Source organism: Petaurus breviceps, unplaced genomic scaffold (genome assembly GCF_028583685.1).
Source record: "Petaurus breviceps papuanus isolate PSGF00001 unplaced genomic scaffold, PetGlider_PUasm1.0 128, whole genome shotgun sequence".
NCBI classification, from domain to species: Eukaryota; Metazoa; Chordata; class Mammalia; order Diprotodontia; family Petauridae; genus Petaurus; species Petaurus breviceps.
The window spans coordinates 12650675-12676569 of NW_027185664.1; positions in this window are offsets into that span (position 1 = coordinate 12650675).

Consider the following 25895-nt stretch of genomic DNA (forward strand, 5'->3'; position numbering starts at 1 on the left):
GAAATTGGAAATTCCCCTTTAAATTAGTAAGATCATTCAAATAAATAGGTTCAGTTCAACTCCAGGCCATGACCGCTCCATGACTCCTGAGTGTTCTTGGTTTAGCATTCCAGGAACTAGCCATTCCCAGGCCACGTCGACCTGGAGGGGTGGCTCCCCTCCTTGTGCAACGTGATGTTGTTAAAAAAAACACATACCAAGCCTCAGGAAGATGGGAACGTGACTGGGCCAGATGTGTACTGACCAAAGGGCGTATGTGCCAAAAACTTTCTGGCTCCAAGCCTTCTTTGTTTAGAACAGTATAAGAGACCTGCGTCCTGTAAGCCCAGTGAGCTTCACCCGCGGGAAGGACGCTTCGCCCGGGAACACCTTTTCCCAGTTCGAGCTGATTGAGGCTGACCGGGGCTCCCAGCCATCGTTGAGACTTGAGGTTCCCTCGAATTGGTGATGTACTCTCTTCCTCTACCAACTATCTTGATTGGTAGTATTATTGATTATTCTTATCATTATATGCTTCCTATGCAAATCTAAGCTATCTGTGCCTTGCCTTTTCTAAATAAATTTCTATTTTATATTTTTCTGGTGTGTTGAAGAGTGTCATTTATAGGAGTGGATCCGAACCTCATTAAATCATACTAATACAATTGGTCACAGCTTCAATCACTTGAACTAGCAAGGGTCATCTTAGTTGAGTGGTTGACTGTCTGTGACAAGAATGACAATAAGCTTGTCACTTCTGTCAGCTCTGAATTGGGGAAAACTCATGTTTGCAATCCAAGAATCTATTTTCCTAAAATCAAACCAAATAACTTAAGGATGATTATCTTAAGCCTCCCCAGCAGGGGTCACTAAGTTAATGACAAATATAAGCTCTCTCATACCATGGTATGTCATTCAGCTGACAAAAAAGAAGAATCCAATGTCAAGAACACTGACTACATGAATTTCCTTGACAATATGCTAAATATTTCCCATTGCAATGATATTCACATTTCACATATGGACAAGAAAACATAAAGAGACAGAGAAAACTGAAAATCTGAATTGACTGAGGTTAAATTTACTGAAGGTTTACATGGGTATCTAAATAATTCATGTACAAGCAATGTGCACTGAAGATGCCTTTAAGATTAGGTGAATATACATTTCATCTGAAAACCTTAGAAATTTATAGAGAATGTTAACACTTACAGAAAACAAGCATCCGAAATGACTTGACTTTAAGCTGTATACAGAACAAATTGCATCTATCTGTATATGGTAATTCAGAGTTCAAAGGGGATTCTTGGTAAACCTTTTAAGAAGAATCTCACCACCCAAAATCATTTGCCAGATGTTACAGCACCAAATCCTATTAAGATTGTCTATGCTTTGTCTGTTTATTTTTTGAATCATACATCCATTACTCAAATTATGAATTATTCAATGAGTAAGATATTGAAACAAAAGGGGAATATATTCCATCTGTACATCTGTATCCATACATATTTGTGCACACATATTAATTCATGTATGATGAAAAGCAGCATTACAAGTATTTCTCAAATACATTAAGCAAAAAAAAAATATTCTGTTTAAAAAAAAGTATGCTGATTTCATTCAGCTTTACTAATAGTCCCTCTCCCTCCCCCTCCAAGCAAAGCTTATCTTCTATTGCTTCTCATATCACTATGTTATGAGAATCCAGATGCCTACAGCAAATAAACCCAGAATTGTACGCCTCCCCAGCTCTGTAATAATCTGTAATAAATACTGATTCCTATGAAGAATGGCGCCAACGGAAGGAGAAAAACAAAGACAGAATACGCACCTTTCTTTTCAGGCCAATGACTTAAACATTACTATTTAAACTTGTACTGTATTTCCACCGTACCAATATTGATTTTGTTTAGGCCTTGCGACCCATACGTCAGCAATTATTGCCAGGCATATAATGTATTTCTCTGGGTAATTCCCATTTAAAGGAAGAACTCTTCATAACTAGGAAGCATAGCTTCTCCTAACTCTGTGAAACCTTTAGTCCTGGATCTGTACTCTCCATCTCTGTAGTGTTCAATAAATGTTCATTCAATCCCACTAAGGAAATTCTAGTACCTCTAGCTTTATGTAGCCATACTTTTTTTTCATCCACATTGTATACTCCCCTAAATAAATGGAAAAGCTTTTGGAGATAAGATGTTCTATGCCTTAATTATCCAATTAAAGAAATGTGTATTGATTTGTTTTCCTTGCTTGGGTTTTGTCCCTACCCACAAGAACTTTGGAGTCTAGTTATGGAGATAAGGCTAGTATATGTGCATATGTGATGATTCAATGCTGCTTTGACTTGTACAAATCAAAGACATAATGGAAGAAGCAAGCAAGGGCCTTACATATACTTTCTAGCCAAATGCAGAAATATTAACAGAAGTATATCTGTAAAATGGAAACTCTAGTGTTAATCACATATAAAATTTAGGTTGACAAAAAGGTTAAAAAGTGTACCCTTTTGCAACTTGTTCTTGGATATCTGTTGGGGAGAAGATATTAGACTGAAAGATTCATTGGTCTGACTTAGAATAGCATTTCTTATATTCTTATGATTACCACTTGGCATTAATTCTTTCATCACCAAATTCAAAGCACTGCTGAGACATTTTTCAAATTAAAGATGATTTTTGTTAACTACAAAAGCAGCATTTAATTAAATTTTTTCTTTTATCTTCTTCCATTTTTATTTAGCTATCACAGAGTCACAAATAGACAAAGCAATTATGAAAAATGCCCTCTCTTTTGTCACTCTCCAATGAATCTTACTTCTTAAATATGTAATATCTACAACTCTCTCAAACTTGCCTGTGTAGATCTGAACCAGCCTTCATGTTCCATTCAGGGTTTAACTTAAGTTGATAAAAAGTCTCCTTCTGGGTTTTTCATTTGTCCTAAAGTACTTGAGGTCCTTTTGAATTTGAACAAATTTAGGTCCTTCTCCCTCTGCAAATATGAATGTTTCATTAATGCAAATGTCCTTCTTTCCCTTTCCAGAAAGTTGGCAACCTCACACCTTTCTCCTGCTTTGATAGACTCAGTCATTTGTAATCCCTACAGGAAAGTAAAATTGTAGAAAAGATGGGTGGGGGGAGAGAAAGATGCCCCTTAATGAATGTGTTTAAAGGCTGACATGTCTTCTTTTTCTTCTTTCTTTTTCCCCGGGTTACATTGGCATATTCTCAAAGTGGTATTGTTCATTTTAAAAAGGTTTTCCATTGTTCTCCCACCAGCCTCTCTCAAGGACTTCTGACAGATGACCCATCAAATGCGTTCTCCTTTGTCTTTGAACCTCCTTACCCTCCCTAATTTCTTTCTATTGAAAAGGCACAATCTGCTCACCCTACTGCCTCTTCTTCCAGGAGCAGCAGTTGGTAAGCCTGAGGTGTCCCAAAGCCATGGGCGCTTATGCAGAACATGCATGTCTGGGTCCCAATTATCCGAGGAAAAGCAGTGCATAAATTAGTGGATATTGTTTCTAAAGCTGTCAGGGATAAATTGTGTGTATTTGCCACAACTGTCAAAGGAAGGGAGGGGATTTCTAAGATGAGCTCTGACACCCCCACTCTTCCTCAAGGGCAAAGATGCAAATGTCACCTCCTGCCAGAGCCTAGCCCTGACAACTCAGAACTGCAAACGTGAGAAACTTGTGGCAGTTTAGAATGGAAGGAAGACCCAGGTCAAATGGGTAGAAGTCAGAGAAAGGTAGATTTCAGCATAATGTGAAGAAATTCCTAATAACAAGAGTTTTTCAAAAAGGAAGAAGGCTGTCTTATGAGGTAATGACCTTCCTGATCCTGGAAGGGTTTTATGAAATGCTGAAGGACAACTTGTTAATAAAGTTGGAAACCAATAATAATAACAGCTAACAAGTATACAACATTTTAAGGTTTGAAAAATACTTTATCCTTATTAGCTCATTTGATTCTTATACTAACCCTGTGCTATGGGGTGCTGCCATAATCACTATGTCTAAAGATAAAGAAATAGGGGCTCAGAGTGATTATGCAGCAAGTAAGTGCCTGAGGAAGGATTTGAATTTAGGTTTGTATGACTCTAAGACCTGATGTTCTCTCCACTATGTCATGCTTCATCCTGTAGAAGGGAATCTTAAAAAGGGTGAGAGATTAGACTGCATGGTAACTAATATCTCTTCCAATTTAAGGTTATATGAAAGTAATAGAGTGTGTAACAAAGGAAAGACTGCCATATGACCACCATAGCAATTCACTTATTTATTATTTATTCACTCATTCATTCATTCATCCACTTAACAAACTTCTTTTTTCTTTCCAAACCAGTTATTTTAAGTGAAAAATGCTACAGATGATGGCAACATATTCAGTAGTGATCAGCAAAGTCAGCTGAATATGAAATTAGAAGATATACTAACTGAGACTCTGGAGATAACATAAACTGACATAATATTGTTATAGCAACAGGCATAATATTGTTATTAGTATTGTGTTGTGTAAGAGAAATTAACCTTTAATTGGATAATGATGCTTGAACATGGTTCATGTTGGGGTGGCCAGGTGGCGCAGTGAGTAAGAGTGCCGGCCCTGGAGTCAGGAGACCCAGGATTGGTTCTGGCCTTAGATACTTGGCACCCACACAAAATAACTAGCCATGTAACCTTGAGCAAATTACTTAACCCTAATTGCTTAAAAAAAAGAAAATGGTTCATGATGGCTGGACATTAGTACATCTCTTATTTAAGAATGGCAACTTATAAGGGGCTGCTAGGTGACACAGAGAGTAAAGTGCCAGCCCCGGAGTCAAGAGGACCCAAGTTCAGCTCCAGCCTCAAACACTTAACACCCACACAAAAATACTAGCCGTGTATAACCTTGGGCAAGTTACTTAACCCCAATTGCCCTCCAAAAGGCAAAAAAAAAAAATAATGGCAACTTAATGGAGGCAGCTAGGTGGCACAGAGAATAGAGTACCAGCCCTGGAGTCAGGAGGACCTGAGTTCAAATCCAGCCTCAGACACTTAATACAACCCCAATTACCCTGCCTTCCCCCGTCCAAAAAAGCAAAAAAAAAATGACAACTTAATCACATCAGAAGACACAATAACAGTGATTATAAATTCATTGACATCATTCAGCACAGGTAAGCTTTGATGGGAGACAATGTGGTATTGTGGAATAAAAGTGAGGAAAAAAAGTCTTAGTTCTAATGATAGATGGTAGAGTAAGTTGGTGTTATTATTTAGTCACTTTCAGTTTTGTCCAACTCTTCATGACCCCATTTAGTTTTCTTGGAAAAATGCTATAGTTTCTTGCCATTCCATTTTCCAGATCATTTTGCAGATGAGGAAATTGCAGCAAACAGGGTTAAGAGACTTCCCCAGGATCACATAGCTAGTAAGTGTCTGATGCCAGGTTTGAACTCAGGAAGACAAGTCTTCCTAACTCTAGACTAAGCACTCTATCCACTGTGCCATCTAGCTTCCCAGATGGCAGTAAAAGCTTCAGAATTCTTGTTCACAGGACTCAAGTGTAGCATTTTGATTTTTTTTTTTTGGTACAATGGTCAAATTCAGTTCCTTAGGTGGTACTTGAACCTAGGCATTCTTATATTCTTAAAATATTTTCTGTTTTTTTTTCTGAAGCTTGCAATGAGTAGATTAAGTGAGTTTATAGATCCATAAGAATGGAGCAATAAATTCTAATTTTCAGATTTGATATTTTATAAAAAATGTATTATACTAGAACACATGGTCCTCTTAGTTGCAATATTATAGAAATCACAAAAAGTGACCCCAAAACCATAAGTTAATGAAAAGCACATTGAAAGTCAGGAAAAATGTGTCCAAGTCCTGGCTCCAATAGTGACATATTGTTTCTCATTTCACCCAGTTGGGCTTTAGCTTCCTGGTTGGTTAAATGCAGAGACTATTTCCTCTATGATGTCTAATATCTCGTTCAGTGATGAAATTCTGGGATTCAGAGTAAGGAGTGCAAAACTCTGCCAAGATTCAAGTATCAAGTATGGAAACTAAAGAACATCACACACACGCACACACACACACACACACAGATCACCTTTCCTGATCATGGTTGGTTGGGCAGGACAGGGGTAGGATGCCTAATTGGACATCATCTACTACTGTAGATATCTTGTTTTAGCACCACTGAGAAGCTGACCTTTTTAGGCACATGTCCTTCTCATCTGAAATTTTATATTCCCGCACCAGATTAATGCAACATACTTGTCCAATGCCTGTACCATTCAAATGAGCTTACATTAGCTTTGCCTTAGCATCCCAGTGATGTCTCCACTAATGAAGCCCCCAGGAACAAAGCTCCCTTTATAAACTAGCCATGTTTAAAAAAGTAAGGAAAAGAAACTGATAAAAGTTTTCATAAGTGATGCCAAACAGAGATGCTTATGCTGTCTTCTTTACAGGAAAAATATTCTTAGTGGATCATTTTCATTTATACCCCACCAGGTGAAAGTAAAACAGGGTGACCTTTGGCCAAATGTTGAAATCTCCAGAGCACATATCTATTTCCAATCTCCCTTTCCACACTGACAATGGCAACTTTCACCCCAAAGCCCTGCTGCTCTCACTTTTCACCCACTCTTCAATCTCTCTGTCAATTTCATAAGGGATCTTGTGACAGCTATTTATGCCTGTTGATCAGTGACAGGGCAATTGGAATTCACTCACACTAAAACATAACCTCAATAAGACTTTTGGATTCTAATCTTTTTTTTTCCAATTACTTTAGCAAATAGCAGATGCATCAAGCAAATAAAGAGATTGAGGTAAAGGAGAAGGAAGAGTGGCAAGGGCAAGGGAATTCCTGAAATTACATGTGGCATATTTGACTGCCTCTAAAAACAAATATGATTTAGTCTTTTCAAGGAATCTTGGGTAAGGACCAAAAAAAAAAAAGAAAATGCCCATTGATCCATTAAATTTGGCCTGGTACAGTGAAAATGGTAGTCAGTTAGTCAGTCAATAGTACTACAATGCTCTAGGCACTGTGCCAAGTACTGGTGATACAAAGAGGATTAAAAGACAATTTCTTTCTCAAGGAGATCTGTTTAATGGGGGAAGCAATATGTAAAGAACTAGATAAAAAAAAAAGTTATATGCAGTATAAATTACGATGACACTAGAATTTACGAATCAGGAAAAACTCCTTGCAGAAAATGGGATTTTAACTGGGGCTTAAAGGAAATTAGGTAAGCCAGGAAGTAAAGATGAGAAGAGTCAATACCAGGCTTAGCTAAGGGAAAGCAGGTGAGAAAGTCTGGAGTTGGGACCTGGAGTGTGAAAACTATCAAATAGACCATCGTCCTTGGATCACAGTGTATATGGTGGAATATAAGGTGAATGAGGACTGGAAAAGTTGTTATGATGAACTTTGAATGCCAAACAGAGGATTTTCTATCTGATACTGTAGGTGATAGGGAGGTAATGAAGTTCAATGAGTAGGGGGATGATACGGTCAGAATGTGTTTTAGGAACAGCATTTTGATAGCTGAGTGGAGCATGGGCTGGACTGGAGAGAGGCTTAGAGCAGAATGACAAATGAGAAAGCTATTGCTATTGTCTGGGCATGAGGCCATGAGGGCCTGCACTAAGGTAGTAGAAATATCAGAAGAGAGAAGGGCATGCATACAAGAGATAGTATGAAAATAAAATTGACAGACAAACCCTCCACCTCCCAGATACAAAGGTTATTTTCTAGCACAATTAACAGTTTAATTGTATTATATTATTTTTCTTACTATGGTTACTTTTATGTTTTAAAAATGCTAAATATTTTAGAGTTAAACAAAGCCTTAGAGAATATCTAGTCCCAATTTTCCACTATGCAAATTAGGAAACTGAGGCCTTGATAGAATAAGAAAGATAACACTGGTAAAGTTGGGATTTTGCCCTGGTCTCTAAACTCCTAGTCTAGTATTCTTTTCACTGCATTATGTAGCCAGACTGGAATGTAATCCTTATCTCCATTTTGTGGGGTTTTTTCTCCTCCCATTAAGTTCTTAGCAAATAAATATATCATCAGAATGATCTGTATTCATTAGCAAACATTACTACTCAGATAGTAATGAGGTATCTGAAAAAAATCCAACTTAAATAATTTACTTAAATGCGTCAGTGGCTTTTGGATCTTACTGATTTGGATATTCTGGCCTATAATGCAAAGCCAGCATCTATCCATGCCTTCTTATCTTATGTGATTCTTATGTAATCCTTCCATAAGTCTTCCATCGAGAATCTGCCCAGAAGTGCTAGAGGGCTTCTTTCCTCTGGGTCTTTAATATTTCATGACTAACAGTGCAGCATTGATATTCTCCATCTGTTAGTACTTGCTTTCATACGTGACAGGTCCAAGTCCTTGTTGGGTCATGTATATTTTGGATAAAATCTTTGATATCACTTTTTTACATATGTACCAGAATTCAGTCCAATTTTAAAGCTTTTTGTATTTCTAGTGAAAATGAAGTTACACACCTATTTATCCAAAAGTAATGGTAAACCCTCCAGAAATATAACTCTAATCCTGGGGAAAAGACTCAGGACACTCCAAGATGTTGTCACAAAGCCTTTGTACTAAAGCCATGGACTAGACTCTGTAGGCATTCTATCACAGCCTTAAGGAATCTAAGACAGAATTCTTAATAAGTTTGTTTGCAGGGGGCAGAAGGGGAACTAGTTCATGAAATATAAGAAGCAGTAAACTAGAGTGTAGAAGGAGGTGGTGAAGGCCACTGGAGACCCACATGGTTTTTGTGGGAGAAATTATGGTCGAATTTTTTACATCAAAAAGCAATATAAAAACCTTTAAAAGCAGACGCAGAATAATGTTAGCATCAATTACAAAAAGGAATACCATCAGTGAAGGTTTACTAGGAGTCAGTACCTTTCTTTTCATAAGATAAGGTATATTATGTTATATTTTATGTAGATTATCATCCAAAATTGGCAACTTGGCGGTATGTTGGATAAATTGCTAGACACGGAGTCAGAAATATCTGAGTTCAGATTTAAGCTCAGATATTTACTATATATGTCACTCTTGAGGTGTCCTCAGAGTCAGAAGAATCAATATTCAAGTTCTGCCTTTGACAGATACTTTCTTGGTAACCCTGACTAAATCACTTAACCTCTCTATGACCCCAGAAAAATCTGACTCTAAATTTCAGACAAAGTGATGATTTCCACTGAAAAAAAGGATGTTTCCAGAATTCATTGTACCAAGAACATCACAGCTCAAGTACCAAAACAAATAAGCCAAAAAAGAAAAAGAAAGTTTGTGAGAGACGCCCACATTTTAAATTAGAAGGGAACTAGATGGAGTAAATGAACATTCCGAGGACTCTGACATAACATTTGGTTCTATGAGTACTTGATAATTCAGGTAACTCCACATATTTTTAACCAAGTAGGCAGGAACTTGACTGGCAAACATGTCATATGGTGTAATGCAGTCTGTAAGCACTCAATCAATGGCTAATATTGCTTTAGGGGGAGCTTAAGTTTTCAGATATTAAAAAAATGGCTGATGAAGCCTAAATTTTATATAAGGTGTAATTACCAAAACATTGCCTAGCAATAAGTAACTTTCATCCCACCACTTGATATTACTGCATTTCTGAAAATATGGAGCTATAGTTTTTCAATAGATAGTGTAAATCAGACTCTGTTTATCCAGTTACAATTCAGTAACTTTTGGATGACATCCAAACTCTTCATGCACATCTGCTCTACACACCAGCAAAATGTACATACAGCAAGCAACACCACACAATTCAACAGAACAATTTAAATATTTTATATAATTAATGATATGCAATCAAACTTAATGTAATTACATTGGGGTTCTCTGAGGTAACTATTTTACAATTAGTGTTTCATCAACAAATGGCTTTTCTAAGCTGAAGAACAGCTCTTAGTATGGTGGCATACCAACCACATCCAGAAGTGTTCCTGTTAGCAGTAAATAAGCAGGGAGCAAAGAAACAAACAATCTAAACCATCAGTCTTGAGTTCTTGATTATGTTAATAACAAGGGTCTTTTGAATGCAAAAGTGGAATGTTAATAGGAATATTAATGATTTTTCCTCCTACTGCTGAAGGTGGGGAGGGGAGGAATGGTGGATGGTGGATGGTGGAGAGGAGAGAGGGTCATAGTAGCATTCCCTTCTCCTATTTGCAAGCATAGTTAGTTGCCAAGAGATTGCTAAAGATCAGGAGTGTCATCATTCCTCTATGATACCTTAGCCTAGTCAATAAAGTCATTTCTGCCTACCTGTCACATTTCTTAGGATCAGGAATTTGATGAGAGAATGGAGGGAAGAAAGCATCTGTTTCATTGTTCGAAATTTAGCAGCCAAGGAAGGGCAGGATGTTTGTGCATTTGCATAGTGTCCACACTGCTGCTTTAACTGTTCCTGAGGTATTCCATGAACCCTGCTGCACTTAAACTAATGGTCCATGCCATATATCAATGATCACAGCAATGAAAAGGTGTCAGAGATTTTAGTTTTGAGGCCTTTGGGCCACTGGACTGATTTATGTGTCAGTTATGTGATAAAAAACCTCTTACTAGCTTTCTCATGAGTACAAAAGAGATGTAGATCATGTATACTTCTCCTTCCTTTAATTGAAGGGTTGCATTCAGGAGTTCTCTTGACCTATCTTGACTTAGTACTTGTGAGATGAAACCCTGGAAGAAATCCAACCTTGTTCTTTTTTTTTTTTTCCTCCTACAACCAGTCTTCTCTGACTTGCCTTTCTATCATTTTGAAGAATGAACAAGGAGCTGGTAGTTGTTGGAAGAACACAAGAGGACCTGTTCTTTTGGGCTAAGGTAAAGTTCTGATTCCTCCAGGGGACATTCTATTCCATTTCAGAACCTGAGTCTTATGTGTGCCTGGGATATCCTCCTCTGAAATACGCCATCCCTATCAAAAGAGGTGCGTTAAATGAGATTTTATGCAATAAGTCAATACCTGAAGAGAAGACACCTGAAAGGTGTAGGTAGTGTTGTAATATTTTATGGTGGAAATAGCACTGCAAGAGGAATCAGGAGATTGAGTTTTGAAATCCTGAGTCACTTCCTAAACATGGAATTTTGACTGTCATTTTACTTTATTCTGAACCATAATTTCCTTATATCTAAAATAGATAGGTACTATGTACTTCACAGAACACTTGCAAGAAAAACTCTTTATAAAGTTTGAACTCTTATGAGGTGTTATTCTAATGTGCTTAGATAATGAGTCAATCTGGATGATTAATCTTCTGGGATTATTTATATACTTGTAACTTGAGTTGTACAGAGCACATATAAAAATTATCTGCTTGCTTCTGGCCAACTACATATATGATTCAATATTTGGGTACATTGGCAGTTATTTACTACTTGGTTGCTTCTGGTCACGAGGTAATTCATTACTGAATAGACTTTTATTTTTAATGATACACCAAGTTATGGTCGGTCCCTAGAACCTTTTTCTGTTCTATTTCAAAAGCAGGGGTATAGGGTTATGGCAACCCTTCTTCCTTGAACCATCCACATGGCATCATTTAACACTGAGACTTCCATCAAGGAGAGAAAGATGGGCTGGTCTTTCCATACCTTAGTATCATGGCAACACATCTCACATAGTATCTGGAGAAGGGGATTCCACTATGTAAAATTGAACCTAGTGTCAGCTACCTTTTCTACTTTCCATTTCCTTTTCTCAGTATGTGACCATGTATCAAGCTCAAGATAGATATGTCCAAGTTTGTCAGTGAATTTGTGTGTTCAAGGTATGACAGAGAGAAAAATGAATTTCTTCATTGATGATTACCATGAACAGGAGATTAACTAGGAGTGTCTTGGACAATTCAGAGCCAAATCAAAATATGAGCATACCTATCCAGCAATCTTCACAATTGCTTTATGTTCTGTGGAGGTTTATTTGTCAGCCTAATGGCAAAGATTGCAACTATAGTTAAAAGTTAAATTATTGAATCCTGTTTTACATCAGGCTTTGATTCTGAGTCTTCTGTGTTTTATCATTTCCATATAGGAAATAAATAATAGCCCCATAATTGATTCATATTGGACATGAGTACCATTCTCCTCCCTCCCTTTGGAGTGGTCCTAGACATAACCCTATATTGGAGCTTCAAATAATTTGTCCCCAGAGTACCAGGGTCAGGGCATAAAGACCCAATGAGTTTTTTGTTTGTTTGTTTGTTTGTTTGTTTGTTTGAAGAACCTAGCCCCTTCTTATTTTAAGCCAGGTTCCCCCAGGGTTCAATTTGTTCTAGACCACACTGTCAGAATTGCATACTCTGGGCCCTTGAGCCTGACAATAGTTCTTCATTATTGGACTTAGATAGCTGGACATCTTGGTGTAAGAAACTCCTAGTTAGGACTTCCCTCTGCCAGTGGAAACTGGACACTGGCTTTACAATTGGTAATCTATGAAAGTTGCTTATAAATTTTGAGAGGTTAAATGTCTTGCCTAGGGTCACACAGTACTTACAGTACTTGTCAAAAGGCTTATGTGAAACCTGGTCTTTCTGATTCAAACAACCTCTCATGAAAAGAATGATGATGATATAAAATATGTCTTCAATAAAAGGATGACAACAGCACTATTGCGAGCATAAAATGGATAAATCGGACTTCCTGAACCAGTCTCATGTTGATGGCCTGTTGTCTAAATAGGCACAACTGTAATTTGGTGGGGAGGAAAGAGCCACAGGAAATGAATAGAATGTTCACCTTAATACATGACTACAATCAAAGGTTCTCCACTTTGTCTCTGTGGGTGACCTCCTAGTTTCATTCCAGGCCATTTGATGTTGGGTTTCCAATGCACTGTGCAATGAAGACTTGAGTACTATGGTTGTATGATTGATTTGATAGTCAATAATCATCTAGTCTTTTCCCTGGGGTATGCAATTAGATGGTGCTCCAGCTTTACCCTTCCTTTCTGGATACTTTGGGCCTGAATCAATTACTATTCATTCCTATTCAGAGCATTTACTTAAAAAGAAAAGCCAAATAATCATGCATATTTTGAGTGCCTTAGTGCAACTGGGCACATAAATATTAAGTATCAAACTTAGTATTAAAGGCAGACCTTTAAATATCTGTTCTGGTTATAATTTAAAACATTAGAAAAAAGTTTCTTAAAATGTATTAGTTAGTAACTCTATTCCTCTTTCAAAGACAACGAAAAATTGGGCAAGCACTATATAGTAGTAGGAATCACACAGTTCTGGGAATAAGGAATTCCAGATTCTAGTACTGTTTTTGTTTCTTAGTATCTGGGTAGCCTTATTAACTTCATAGAATTTATAGTCCCAAGGAATATTAGAGATCACCTAGTTTAACACGTTCATTTTAACAATAAAAATGCTTTTTTGGTATAATTTATCTAAGGTCATATATTTGAACTCTGATCCTCTGAGACTATATCCAGTGCCTTCTTTAAACTAGGATCACAAATTTAGAGCTGGAAGTGATCTCAAAAGATTTTTATTCCAACCCATCTTCCCTTTTTTCATATAAGGAAACTGAGGCATGAAGAATTTAAACAATTTGCATAAGATCACAAAGATAATAAACACTACATTCAGAAATGGAAACCTGGGCTTCTGAGTCCAAATACAGATGCCTTCAATTGAGTCATGATGCCTTCATTGCTAAGACACTTCTCTTTTACCTACCTCAGTTTTCTCATCTGTAAAATAACAAGATTTAAATGGATGATCCTTGAAGCTACTTGTAGTGTTAGAATTTTATGATTTTAGAATAAAATAAAATCAACATTATTTAGTCATCAAATGATATTCATTCTAATTTAATAGATGAGTACTATTTGAGAAGGCTATCTTAGAAAATTTTATTCAAGATGTTTTGTTAAACAAAATGTAATCCTTCTTTCGTCTTTTTTTTTTTTTTAAGCAATCAGGGTTAAGTAACTTGCTCAAGGTTAAAAGGCCAGTTATTTCTGGGTGTGGTGCTAAGTATCTGAGCCCGGATTTGATCCCCAGGTCATCCTGACACTGGAGCCAGTGCTCTTACTCGCTGAGCCACCTGGCCACCCCTCTTCTTTCTTCTTATTTTTTCTTTTTGTAGGGCAATTGGGATTAAGTGACTTGCCCAAGGTCACATGGCTAGTTTTTGTGTTATGTGTCTCAGCCCAGATTTGAACTCAGGTCCTCCTGACTCGAGGGCCAGGGCTCTCTCTATTCACTCTTCCATGTAGCCACCCCTGTAATCCTTCTTTCACATTAATCATAAATCATGACATAAAAACAGCAACACAACAAAATCTCACTCTATTAACTTGATTTTTATTTGCTTCGTAATAATCCAAGGCCACTTTGAGATTCATGATTCAATGCTGATCTTGATATCCATTACATATCTATTTTCCTTCAGTCAGAATGTGTTCAGGAAGTGAAAAAAAGACAATTTTAAGTCTAATTTTACTCTAACTTTAAAAAATTAAAATAAGAAGATAAATTAAATTATATATTTTAAAGTCAAAGTTTCCCCATTTTTATCAGAAGGAATGAGCTCCCAAGGAAATTTTCTTCTAAGTTTACTCATGTAATTTCTCCAGAAGAAGAATAGGGAAACAAATTTATGTCTATTCATCATGAAGTGAAAAGTAGGGGTCATTATCTGGTAAGGATAGACTTTGTAGTCAGACATATGGGATGATTTAGTCCAAATTTATTGGACATATGGCAACCATTCACTTCCAAAACTGGGAAGATCTAGACTGAGAACATCATCAGTTGTCACCTCTGAACATCAACTCATTTACGAAATTAGAGTTCCTTAATTCCTTACTCAAAGCACCAAAAGATCCGATTTACTGAATTAAAGTAACTTCACAAATAAAAATCACATGCCAAACTCATAGGAAGTGAAAATAACCTAAACAATAGCAACAATACAAATCACTCACATCAGTTCATTAGCTTATGTTCTCCTCTTCAGCCAAATCTAGTTTGTGGTTTAATTGTATATTTACTTAAGGAAATTCCATTAGTTTCCTGGATGGATTGACTCATCTCAATAACCGGTAAAAAAAACATTGCCATTTATTGAGTGACTGACAGCCAAAGGATAAAATGTTGCACTCACAAGCACCTTTCCTTTTCTTTTTAGACCATCACCACTAGATGCCTTTTTAGCACTTCTCATATGAGAAGTTATTGGATTATAATGAACAAAGGGTAAAAACATGAAGTTTTTAACACACACACACATGCACACACGTGCTCTCTCACACACACACACACGCACACACACACACCCCAAAGGAAAGTCTGGCCCAAATAAATAAACAATGATTTGTGATACTAAATACAAGTTAAGAAAAAAACTTTTGTCAAGCAAAGCTAACAAATACACTCTGGAAGTTTGATGTCAGCAGCGAATATACAGTGAAGCTATAATGAATCTAGTTCTCTCCAATGAATAGATAGTACACTTTCAGTTTTGGAATGATCTCAATCCTGCTCAAGCATTGCACACAAATAAAAACCTGCTACTTTCATTGAATAATGAATCAGTTGAATAAAATAATTCCTTCAGTGTGATTTGATCTCAGAGGAATTTTGGCAACTTGTCCACAATTTGTAGCTTAACTAGGAATCAGTATCCCTTGGTCATGATCACAAATGGATGGGGGGATGGGTTTGGTGGTAGAGAAATGGAAGAACTTCTGGGTAGTCTCCTAGGTCAAGGTTGCAGCCACTACATTTAACTCTTTGTAATTTGTATAGCCTACATTTACTCATTTTCAGATGCTGCTTAATTTCATGCTTATCAAATTCCAGTGTGAATGGCATCATGGACAGAGCAGAAGGACCCTTGAGGACGCAGAATCTAACTACCTCATTATATATGATGAACCTCAGGCACCAAGAGATGAAGTGACCAGCCCATGATCACACAGCTAGTTTCTGAATCAGGATTTGCCCTCAAGTCTTTCTGAATACCAGTCAACACTTTATTTCTGTTACTGCAGTGGTGTCAAACTCAAATAGAAACAGGGGCTCCTAAACATACATAGGGATTTCTATGGGGTACATACTGACTCAGAAAAACATGTGTGTATATATATATGTATATATGTGTGCATGTTTACATGTGTATGTATGTGTAAATATATATATATATTATATACATATACATATGTTTTATTAAGTATCTCCCATTTATATTTTAATCTGGTTAGGACCATACTTGACAGTACTCTGGAACACATGTTTGACACCTCTGTACTACACCAGAATGCCTCTCACCTCTTCATATTTACATAGAAATTGAGACTCACCTTGTATTTTGACAATTTATCTGACTAAACTAACAAAATCTATTTTCAAGCTTCCACACCTGCTTCAAAACAAACATATTCCAGCAAGTCTCTAAGGGCATTTTTGGCAGCTTTGTGTTCTAAGAGAGGAGGCAGCATGGGTGGCCGAGTAAGTAATGTACTGAATAGTTTTAATAGCTTAGAATGCTTTTATGTTCCACTCCTACTCCCAAAGTCATGTGTATAAGTACACACATAGAAACTCCTCAGGCTAACATTTAAAGCCTTTCATACTATAACTCCCATCTACTTTTCTCTTTTTTAGTCATTCCATTCTGACACTTTGTGACCCTGCTTGGGGTTTTCTTGGGACAGACACTGGAATGGTTTGCCATTTCCTTCTCCAGATAATTTTACAGATGAGGAAACTGAGGCAAACAGCTTTAAATGATTTGATCAGGATTACATAGCTAGTAAGTATGGGGAACCTGTTTGAACTCATAAAGATGAATCTTCCTGACTCCAAATTCTATCCACTTTGCTTCCTAGTTGCTCCATCTGCTTTTCTAGCCTTATGTAATATACCTCTTCATACTCTTTCTACCATTTGAGTGTACTGCTCTACTAAACAGTCCATCACCTCCCTCCATGCCTTGCTCTTTTTGTCCCTCATGTCCGGAAAGGACATTCTTACATCAACTCTGCCTTAAAGAAGCCCTAGCTCTCTCAAAACCTTTCTTACTCTCACCACCAACCCCCCTTTCCCCTAGCTCCAATATATGTAAAACTTTTCATAGCATCAACAACTTAGAAAAAGAGATATCCATGGGTGAGAGGATGGTTAGACATATTGTGGTCCACGAATATAATTACATGCTACTGCAAATGTGAGTGTGTGTGTGTAATTCAGAGAAATATAGGAAGACATATGAACTGGCACCGTCAAGTTAGCAGAGCTAGGCAAAGCATAAAAACAATGACTACAACAATGTAAACAAAAAGAACAAAATAATAACGACTTAATGTGGCAGAGGTTGGAGTTATATTTTAAAATGAAGATGATATAAAAAGGAAAGACACCAGTCCAAAATGTTAAAAATTAAATTACTCTCTATAATTGCAAATACTTTCTATTTATGTATGAATTTAATTATAGCAATATAATCAATAATTGTAATAATTCGTAGTTCAATAAACTAAATTAATTTATATTTAATGAACCATTTGCCTAAACCTCCTATCTTTGAGTAGGCCTCCCTGAGGTTAGGGTCTGTTTCTTTTTGTGTCGTTCTCTCTCTAGAACCTAGTATAGAACCTAAAAAAGTAGTTGGTGTGTAGTATGTTTGTTGAATTGAACTAAATTAAGTTGAACTACAATAAAAGAAAGAAACTTGAGGCTTTTGGCATGTTTGAGGTGGCCACTGAAAACAAGAGACTTAACACTGTTGTTACTTTTAGAAATCCAACTATATCTGTCCCTATATTTATGAAATATTAGTCATTTCATCAGGGAAAATACCTAATAGTCACAAATCTGAAGAAATGCTTAGAACAAAAATAAAAACGTCACCATCGTCATATGGCAGAATTTAATAACATAGTCAAGAAAATTAGGTACATCTGTAATTGTGCCATGCATTTCAAGAAACTACTTTTGGCATCCCTTCACTCAAATGCACAAATTCTATATTGATAAAAGAGCTTGTTTTTACTCTAATTCAGTGCAGCAGTTAGGAAGTGCCCTCCAAGCTAAGGAAGACCTTGTTTCACCCTCCATGGAACATCCTGGCTATGCAGTTCTACAAAAATGACTCCATCTCTCAATATTCTAGGCAACTCTCCAAGGCTTAAAATTCCAAAAGAGTTGTTGATCTATGTTGGTAAAGGGATTTTCCTCATCTGGTAGTTCCATTTAACAATGAAATCACAAATCTAGTCCCTATTCCTATAGACTCTATTCATGTTGTTTTCTCTCACATGCATCATCTTCTCTTTATTCCAATAATCCCCAGTGAAGTGCATCATGACCTGGAACATAGTAATAGACTTTTAACTTATTTTCCTGCCTCTCTTCATTTCTTCTTCTCATCTATCTTTCATATTATTTGCATATTAAGCAAATGTAAATTCCTATTGTCAAGAATTCCAGGGACTTTATAAGGTTGTACCTCCACACGTTCACATTTCCTCTCCTCCATATACTCTGTATGTTTACGAAATGAGGGTCCAAGATATAACCATGAATTTTGCTATCTTGGCTTTATACTTTTACTGACGTTTGCCTTCCCCATGCTCCAAACATAGACCATACTTCTCTTCTCCTGTATGATTCCTATACAAACTTTATATCCAATTCAAAGGGATTTTCACTTATTCATGTAACCTGGACTAATATCCTAGTGTGTAATGACCTTCCTTTACTGATCTCACATAGCATTTTCTACCTCTTTAAAGCAACTCAGGAGGTAGTAAGCATTCTGATTTTTCTGTGTGTGTGTGTGTGTGTGTGTGTGTGTGTGTGTGAAATTCCCCTACTAGACCAAAGCTCCTTGATGGCAGTGATTGATTCTCCCCCAAGAAAGTATCACTGGATCTCAATCAGGGTAGAGCTGGGTTCAAATTCTATCTCTGAAACTGGTGTATGACCATGGGCAAGGAATAAATCACTCCTTCTAACTTCAGTTGTCTCATCTATAATAAATGGAAATAAAAATAACTATAATAGTCAAAGAAATATTTAATAAATGCTTGACTTAAGTTTATTCTATTATTTACCTTACAGATTTTTTGTGAGGATTAAATTAAATCATCAATATACATAAAGCACTTCGCAAATATTAATATGCAGCATGTTCTATAAGTGTCCATTATTATGATCTAAACTTTAAATTTCCCCCAATCCCTAGTACAGAGCTTTAAACACACCTGCTTAGTCAAAACATGCTGAATTGAACGTTGGGTTGTTCAGGTTATTTCCTAGTATCTACAGTTTCCTCATCACTACGTAAGATATTTTACCTTCTTTATAAAGCATCCTTTTCTATTTCTCAGAGATAGCATGGATATTTCTTCATTAATGCTTTCATTAAGCACCTACTACATTTCAGGCCCTGTGCTAAGTGCTGGGTATACAAAGACAAAAATGAAATGGTTTCTATCCACAAAAAGCTTACAATTTGTCTGTGTAAAAGCAACACAAACACAAAGTAGTCAATGTAAAGTAAAGAGAAAGCTTAAAGTGATGTAGGCCTGGAGCTGAGAAGAGAGATGAGAGCTACATATAGATTTGGGAAATATTTAAAGCAATAACAATGGAACCTATAAGAACTGACGAAGTCACCATGAATGTTAGATAGGGCATTCAAATATTTTGTTGATTTTTTTCAGAATAAAGCCAAAATGACATATCATCTACATATGGAAATAGTATCCAACTTTTGAAAGGGCTTGCAATTTAAATTATTGCTTCATGCAAATCACCACCAGCACCCCCTAAAGAATAATATTGTACTGAGGTAAACATACACTGTTTTAATCTCCCGTGACTGGTAAACACAAATCCTAAAAGTGGCTGGTTAAAATTGGGGTGCTGTCTGTAGCCATTGTAGAAAACATTCTTCTCCCATATTTTGATGAAATTATTAAATACAATGTTCAAAATTCCAGAAATGTGCTCCAGAGTATGCTGGATGCTACTGTAGAAGAAAGAAGAGGGGAAGGAAGAGAAGATTTAAGATGGCTATTGTTCTCATTGAGTTTACAATTTGGCTGGAGGGACTTTGGTGAACATTTAAAGAGTAAAAATGTGGGAACTGATAATTATTTTATGAAATTTCAAAATGTGGGCCGGCATAATTGATTCTTTGGGTACTGACCAGGAAAGTCCACCATTGGCAGCAAGAAATCAGGTGGCAATCAAAATTTCAAAACCCCAAAGTGTGTAAGGGAAAACAGCAAAGGAAATAAAGACAATACAGAGACCTGGTGAAAATGGGGTGAGATTAAAAAGGGAGCAAGTGGTGTGGAAGCAAGGTATGGGGTGCTGATGGCAGGCAGTGTGGGAAGAGGATGGAGAAGTGGGAAGGCAGAGAGTTTCACTCATGCAACCACAGATTAGAGTTGAGAACACTAGGCAGCAGGGACCCAATAAAGATGAGCAAGAGCTTCAGAAACAAGAGTAGGAGGGCTCATTCTTATAGTGGGGTTTTTTGAGGGACAGACAGACCAAGCTCTATCCATCTAATTAGAATTAGTTCCTGAACATATCCTAGCCTTCTCAAAGTTACCAGTAAAACTTCAAAGGCATCACCTCAAAATTACCAGCACCTTTTTTGATGTTCTGCTGGTCTGGACCTGGGGGAGGTCTGACAGTTGTCTGGAATTTACATATCATAGGGCCTGGACCTGACAGCAGGGCTTAGATGACTTCCCTTGATTCAGTACATATTATCAGAATGGGAGTTTTTGTTAGTATATGATGTAATACATAAATCATGCTCCTTGGATCTTCGGGATGGTTGGTATGTGACTTCCACGTTCCACTATGTCATCTTTTTCCCTAAACTTACTGTACTGACTGGGAGGAGGTAGGGAGGTCAGGGGGACCAGAACAAAACACTATTAAAACACAGTCGGTAGTTCAGACTTAAAGGCAATAGAACTTCAGACAAGAGTGCAAATAATACAGTGTGGAACTGATGAAGAAACCTCATAAAAGATGTGGGACCTGAGCTTGAGCTTGGAATGGCATCCAGGTGGACAGAATTAAGGTGCAGATTTGCAGCCTTCCAGAAAAGTCAATCAGTCAACAAGCAATTACTAAGAACCTAATATGTGCCAAGCATGTCAAGTGCTAAGGGTACAAAGAAAGAACCCTTCCCACACACACACACACAAAGAAACTAGCCCTTGATCTCAATTAACGACATGAAAGTAATTATACAAATAAACTGTATCCAGAGAAATTAGTGAGAATCTGCAGAAGAATGGCATTAGAACTAAGGGGAAATAAGAAAAGCTTCTCATAGAAGATTTTAGCTATGATTTGAAGGAAGTCAGGAAGGGTGGCATATGGAGATGAGGAAGGACAGAGTTCTAAGTATGCGGGACAGCAGATGAAAATGCCTGTAATCACATTAACTTGTTAAAAAGATCAATTGGTTTCTTGTAATTAGTTGCCAAGATAGCACTCAGGTAAATGCACTTTATTTTAATAATAGTATTTTCAAGCACTACAGTGGATAAAGCACTGGCCCTGGAGTCAGGAAAACCTGAAAATCAAATCCTGTCTCAGTCACGTACTAGTTGTGTGACCCTGGGCAAGTCACTTAACCCGGACTGCTTCTTTAAAAAAAGCATTTTCATATTACGTCTCTATCATGCAATGGTTACAAGAATCAATAAATTATAGATTTCCCTATTAAAGCGTTTGTTTGTAGTGTACTATTTCCACTCTTTCAAATGAAGTTAATATAAAATTGGATACATTCTATGCTGATTTTTTTTTTTTTTTGCAAACAGGCAAAATGCTGACTGATTCAAGTGTGCCCTTCCAAGGTCAAAGCATTCAGCTGAAAAAAGACAGTCTTTATGGTTTCTAGCACAGCACTCAAATGACACCTTTCTCTGAAGCCACTAAGCCAAAGAGTCTGTTATTAATTTATCAAGACTATTCTGCAGAGTAGGTTTCATCTCCTTTTAGGACTGTCTGACCATCCATGTCCACCCATGTAAATTCTGTTTAACAAGCCCCTAGTGTCCTATTTCAACCAAGCAGAACTTTATTTTTCATCAAACCAACTGTGCTTGAATAAGCTTTAATTTACAATTCTTGATGTATTGTCTTACTCTCTTAAAAAAGTAATAGTAATACAAGGATAATTTTTTTTTAAAGTAGAGGTGATTAATGGGTTAATGGGGGAGGGAAAGACTCAACTGAGGAACATGGAACACTCCCTCTTTATGGACACTTCAATCCCACAACTCAGTAGGGAGAAATTTATTTCCTTAGCCATGCATGGAGGATTTAAGGCCAGTTGGTTTATATTTCTAGCAGGTTGCAAATAAACAATAAAAGCATTTGAGTGAAGCAGGTGGAATAGACTACTTTGATAGGCCAGGAGTCTTTGGATTTGAGAGTACCATGAAACTAGTTGGGCATTCACAATGTCTTTCATGACAGCCTTCAGGGAACTACCTAGAGAATCTCAAAACTGTAGTAGCCATCAACACAATTTGGGAATATGGTAGGGTGTTTTTTGCCTTCCCATATCTGCATTTCCACTAAGTTAATCACTACTCATTTGTTTTCTGGGTCCTGTAGACCTTTAAGGTGAACAGCTTGAACTCAGCTCTTTTCTTTTACTCTGCCACTTTTTTCTTAGAGTTGACCTTGTTTTCCAAATCAGGTTTTAAGGTCCTCCTCAAGGATGTCCCCCAAAGACTTTGCATAATATGAAGTCCCTATCCGTGCTACATGTATATTCTTTGATTTGTTCAATGTAGGCATTTGGTTTCAGAATTGTGAATTTAGTCAAAAAGTATGACCTAAAAGATAGAAGTCTGCCTTTGAAATTAGGAAAATCTGAGGCCAATCCTTGCCTCTGACTTAAATTCACTCTGTGACCCAATAAGTCACTTAACTTCACTATCTATAAGTTAGAAGGAGAGTTGCTAGTCAGCACTGATAAAGAGAGTTCTGACTATACCTAGCCTTAATCTTTGAATGGGTGTTGCCTTAGACAAACTGAGACCTGGGAAAGACCTTAGCTTTAAAATGGCCAAGGCCTTGCCCTTCATCTGGGGCCATCTCCAGTCATCCTGATCTACATCTCGCCAAAAGACCCAGAGAGCTTTGGAGGTATGACTGAGGCTAGTGACTTGACACAACCCTGACTCATTTAAATCCAATTCACTTGCAAGTGAAGACATCACCTTCCTGATGTTGTTGGTCCTCTTTGAGCATGAAGGAGGAACAATAACATCAATAAAGTGACAAAACTAGACTTTGTTTCCTTTCGTGGTAACAGAATATGAGGGAAAAGAAAAGCAAAAATGGCCCCAAATGTCTAGTTGCTTTAAGGAGTCAGATATTAACATGGAGGGATCCTTCATCCTGTAAAAAGAGCCCTGAGCACTATGAGTAGTAATAATTAGGAATAGGTTCATGGTCATTATAGACACACTGTTTGAGATAATGATACTCAGAATGGGGAGAAATAGTTTGAGAACTGGTCATCAGTAGAAATATCTAGACTGGATGAACCTCTGAGCCATTTGGGATGTTTAGTTTTCAAGCCTGTAGCACACAGGGGTTAAGAAGGACACAAAGAGTTATACTGGGAAGAGAACTGGGATTTGGAGGCAGAAATACCCACTTTGCGTTCTAACCAAAGTCATAGGATCAGCAGCTGATCCTAGATCTACAGCTGGAAGGCATCCTAGGGGCTATCTAGTCCAACTCTTTCACTTCCAGATGAGGAAATGGAGGCCCAGAGAGGGTGGGTGTGCTTGTATAGGACCTTGATCATGCAAGCTCACCTCTTTGGGCTTCCCTTTTCTCATCTGCAAAATAAGGGGGTTGGACGAGGTGCCCTTATAAATAGCTTCTGATTCTAAATTGAAGGATACTATAAATCTGTGGGAAATAGTAGCATCTCATGACAGACTTGAGCAGATCTAGGCGTGAGAAGTAGAGAGGACCAGGGCCCCTGCTAAAATGAGAAAGATAAAGAAGCAAACATTTAGAGAAGTGGAACATTCTAGGGCCTTTTCTGAATGCCCCACCTGCTTGTATTCTCCCTCTCTAATGACCTCACAATGACTTTGCATTCATTCTGCATTATCTATATACTGTCCTTATATTTGTACTGAAATATTTTAAGCTCTCAGAGTAGCAATTGTTTGTTTTTGGTATTTGTATCTACCAGCACATGGTGTGGCATATAGTAGTAGTCATTAAATGTCTGTTGATCGATTAGGAACAGCTACTTAATTGATAACGGGCAATCTCTATTTCTTTCACCTTCATTCTAGCTACAGTATTTTATATTTTATAAAGAATCAATAACATATGCATGCACTGCTCTCTAAATAACTAAGATCTCTGCATGAATATAAATGCAGGGCGAATGAATCAAGATATAGATAATCACCTCTTGCAGTTATCTGTGGTTAATTGTTATTCCTGCATCATCCTACTAAGGTTCCAAAATTCATCTGGTGGCGGCCAGATACAATGTGTCAGAAGAACTGAAAAGATTTTATGCAATTTGCCCCATAATCCCATTACTCTTTTTTTTTTTTAACACTGAAAGCATCAAAATGATGGTTTAGTAAAGAATGTGGCCATACGCAGCTTGTTGAAACATTTCAAAACATCCTGTTCCCTTTCCCACCATGCTCCAAATGATTCCTTTCCTCATTTTCAGGAGAGTAATGAGAATAGGAAGCAATCATTGTGGACTGACCAACTATGTGCTACTGCCTTGTGTCTGATGAGATGGAAACTTAAATGGCCCATGAAAAGGAGCCCTGCGGAAGAACAGAAGGGTCTTTGTCGCATTGTTAGACCTTACATGGGCCCTGCTTGCTTTACAGTGACCCAGTCAAAGAGACTGGATGCCATGTCCTGTTGCTTGATGTTACAGAAAGAGCTATATGTGGCTACTGAAGAAGGGAAAGAGAGAATGGCCAAGTGAATGCTCTCTAGCATCTCTTAGCTGCAAGGGTGGGGTAGCAGATGTGGTAGGGATTTTAGCTCTTCAAATTTTGGGGCAAAGACAGATCTGGTCTAGTTCAGAGGTTCCTGGGTCCATGAATTCGAATGTGAGGGGAAAATACATACACACTTATATGTATGCATGTATGTATGTATATGAAACATAACTGGTTTCTTTTGTAATCCTATTCATTTTATGCCTTTAAAAACAAGACTTTGAGAAAAGTCCATAGACTTCACTAGACCAAACGCTGGGTCTGAATTAAGAAAGATCTCTGTTCAAATCCCAAGAGCCTCAGTTTCCTCAATTTGCAAAATGGAAATAATAGTTCCTCTCTCAAGAGATTTTTCTAAAGCCAAAATGAGATTTATAAAAAAAAAAAAATATTGCCAGTTATCATTTATGTTTTAGAGTTATAGCATATTGGAAAGAAAATGGAATGAGAAATTAAGAGACAAGGACAGGAGATCTAGTCCTTGCTCTTTCCAAACTAGTTGACCTAAGAAAAAACACTTCTCTCTAGGTCTCAGTTTTCTTGTGCATAAAATGGGGATGACAATATCTTTACTATCTCCCTCACAAGATTGTTATGAGGATGAATATGTAAATACATAATTAATGGAGAAAGTTTTCCCCTATCCCAGTTGAACTGATGTTATCACATAAGTGGCAAAATGAGATTTTAATAAATTGTTCAACTATAAAATATAAGTAGATATTATGAACATACAAGTATATTTAAGCACATTTGTGTATATATGCATGTGTATAAAAACATACACATATGAAGGGAGGGAGAGGGAGAGGAAAAGGGAGAGGGTGAGGAAGAGG